Source organism: Amblyomma mixtum, chromosome 10, assembly GCF_055824585.1.
Source record: "Amblyomma mixtum isolate Tamu chromosome 10, ASM5582458v1, whole genome shotgun sequence".
Lineage (NCBI taxonomy): Eukaryota > Metazoa > Arthropoda > Arachnida > Ixodida > Ixodidae > Amblyomma > Amblyomma mixtum.
Window position 1 is genome coordinate 152,806,522 of NC_143021.1, and position 3,619 is coordinate 152,810,140.

At 43.6% G+C, this 3,619-nt stretch overlaps 1 pseudogene; it reads left to right on the forward strand.

Moving 5' to 3' along the window:
* Nucleotides 1-1,235: 1,235 nt before the first annotated feature.
* LOC149327402 (MICOS complex subunit Mic10 pseudogene) lies at nt 1,236-3,619 on the forward strand (annotated as a pseudogene).

The window sequence follows — 3,619 nt, forward strand, 5'->3', positions numbered from 1 at the left end:
GAATGTTTCTACTAGGCTCATTGCAGCGCACTTATACACGCACCTTGGTACACAATTATCAGTACAACACTATTTTATAAAAAGAGAAATGCAGATATATATAAACACAATATGAGGATCTAAATTACATAGTATATTTCACGCTAAGAATTGATTTGGTTTTTACATTGGATGAGACAACTACACTATAGCAAATGCACACCTTCAATATAGTGTCAAGAAAGCATATAAGTACCATGAAGGTTGTTCGCTCGACGCGCGTTTCAACTCTGCCGCCTCGCACGTCGTGCGGCCGGTCAAAGATTTTAAGGAGCAGCGTCACCATGTTCTTACCACAACCTACTCTCTACGACTGCAGCGTTGGGTTCTTTGTTAGCCTTGCTGATCTCCAAGCAATATCAAAAAAAACTTCTCTATACAAAAAGAAATCGGCATGTAGTTTCGTGAATGAGCAAAGCAACATTGCGATACTGCCGTGAGAACTCATGCATTTTTCAACCGCAGCGCAAGCAACAGGTCGCTAATCAGCGCGTCTCTACCAGTGGTAATTGCTGGCAATAGCTGCGGATGCCGATACGGCTGAATACCCAATTAAAATACCAAAAATAAAGTGAAAAGTAGGATATAAGCTTTTTCACAACGAAACCGAAACAGAAACTAGTCGTTACTGCCTGGTGCATGCCGGTGGCTATTTTTCTGTATAACCCTCATGGCGCTTCGGGAGTTGCCACGCGCTTCGACGCTTGTTACAATTCACTACTTGGATTGTGAGCCGTCGTGAAATCTGTTGTGGTATGCGTGCGTTTATTCTTGCACAAGGGTTCACAAACGCGTAGTGCTGTCGACATAGCCTATTCGAGGCAAAGGGTCATTTTTTCTGGTGTCTCCAACTTTTCAGTCTGTGCACATGGTTGTCCAGGCACAAAGATGCGTGGCCAGTGCCGCGGTTGAAAGGTTCCAAATAAGGCCTGGAATATATTCTTCTGTGTGACTACGTGGTAGTGTGTGCCGGCTACGCAGCACTCGTGCTGAACTTACACTGGTTGGTGTAGTGCCCGTGACACGAAGGCAAACTGCGTTCTGCACGACTACGCAATCGTCTGAAAAGGTAAGCAGTAGTCTCGTGCATTATCCGAAGCATATAATGCTAGAACGGTGACCTGTCGTACTGCTGCAGTATTCGTGTTCAATGCTATAAAAAGCGTTTAAGGCGCTTTTTGTCGCTGGCTGGCAAAATGTCGCCGCGGTGAGTTGCTCTGCCAACAATTGTCGGTACTTGTTTTGGCACAGGGGATCCTACCGTGCATGCGCTAGCTTTGCATGATTTTAGTATGCGCATGCGTCTGTTTGCGCGTTTTTCTTTTCTTGTTGAGCACAGATTTCTCAACGTATATGCCTCGTTCTACTCGTTTCTGTCCATGCTTGTTCACACCACCACGCACGTTTCAAGGATCGGCACTTTGGCTGTGCGTAAAACGTATGATTGTCTTTCGAGAGAGCGTTGGCACATTGAAGGGGATTCAAACACTTTATATGCGCCGCGGTTTTTGCTTGGCCCTAGGCTGTTGAACCTTAGGTCGGGGGGTCGATCCTGATCGCAGTAGCCGCATTTTGATTTAGGTAAAATGAAAAAAAAAGAATGCCCCTGTGCTGTGCAATGTCAGGTCACGTTAAGAAATTTTAGGTCGCCTAATTTAGTCCGGAACCCTCCAGTACGATCAGTGCCCATTTTCCGCGTCTGAATTCAAACCCCACTATAAAGAAAGCATGGTCTGAGCTTGCAGTTACCAACGAAAGTTAATTTCTGGCTCTCAGGATTTAATTTTTAAGTCAGTATGTGAACACCTTTTTTTTTATGATGCCGATCGCGTTTCTGGTTACCCAGAGCAGAGGATCTTGCATTTGCTTTAATTGAAAATTGCTTTGTGAAAAAAGGAAGTGGCGCAATAATTGTCTCAGTTATTACGATGTTTATGTGCGCTTTCGAACGCAGATTTGTTTTTTCTCATACCAAGATTCCTTTAATAATGCTAGCGGAACTGATGCATTTTAAACAGGCTATAGTTTTTCCTTTATATTGAGGCGTATACTTGGGCAAGTATATTTTTTCTGATCTTTTTACATTCAGGTGATATTCACTGTTGGGCCGAGTTCGCATGCCTGTTTTTCTACTCCTGTCATAGTGATAATGGGAAATTGGTATCTGCAGGTGGCACATCTGTCTTCCAGTACGAGTCAATGGCATGTATTTTGTGGCCACCATATGAAGTCAAAAGCTGTGTTGTAAGTTGTTACTGCATTGTGCTTTGTTTTTGTGGTTGTCATGAAATGTTCTCTTACTTTCATTACTCTTTTCCTTAATTCTACTGCTTGGAGCAGTTTGGGTTGCTCTGGCCTGATATGATTACATGTTTATAGGAGTAATATTAGTTGGCGGTCAGAATGGCCTGTTGCAGGCCATTTGAAGTTTTACAATCAATATTGCTCGTCTTTTAGATGCTGCATTCTATGCATGAAGTGCGAAATGTCTGCATGTTTTGGCTACATTGTGTCATACTGTTTCGACTACGAATATTAACATTATGATGCATAAGTGTTAACTTAAATATGTGTTTTTATTCCACTCATCGCAGGTCACAAAAAGTGGACACATGAGATAACTGGTTTCATTACTGCTGCCTTGTTTTTGCTAAGCATGGAGAGCTGGGCTAATTGGTCCTGGGTAGAATTATGAGAGATGATTCCAGTCTACAAAAAGACATGAACGAAGAGAGTAGACTCCATGGACCCCACACTTCAACGGAGGCTTATACCACAACATGGGCTTTTTACATGCAAAGTGGTACTGGTGACTCCTGCGGCTGAAAAGTATTTCCATGACCAGGTAACAATTATTCAAGATTGCAAAAACCAATACGAAAACAAAGGCTTAAGGGTATCTTGCGACTCAAGTTGAACGCATTGGCGTGCCTACACATCGCCTACCTGGCTGACCCAACACACACATTTGCATTGAGATAATATATTTCTTTTTCTACCTGCCTGCTCCAGTCGCCTTACTTCGGCATTGATGCTGTCACGACTCCGTGACAGCATCAATGCCGAAGTAACGAGAGTGGAGTAGGCAGTTTTCACAGGAGAAATTGTAGCCTAATATGGGAATCATCATGTTTTTTTCCATGTTTGATTCTGAAGATTTTGACGCTTGAGCTGGTGCAATTCGTTTGCACATCGAAGCAAGATTTTGTTATTGCATTCAATTGCAACTGCATCGTTATTCCTGCCGACTAGGTCAGAGGACACTCAAGGCGGAAAGTAGCGTGAGTGCGTGGACATAACGTTAGTCAAAGTCGGTACTGGAGATTTGTCGGTGCCCTGTTTTCTCTGGCGCTGCTCCAAAGGCGCGCGTGACCAGTCGTGTTGCGGCATCGGTAGCGGATTAGGAATGGGCTACAACAACTGCCACCACACTTTCAACGAACCCACCGTGCTTTGTTCCAACATGCTAAATGCAAAACAGAACAATGGAGTGCCAGCAGCTGCAGCCTACAAGTCATTATTTGTGGTTGATGTAGCATATCGATTACAGAAAAGCTCTGGTACCTTGCTTAAATACTAA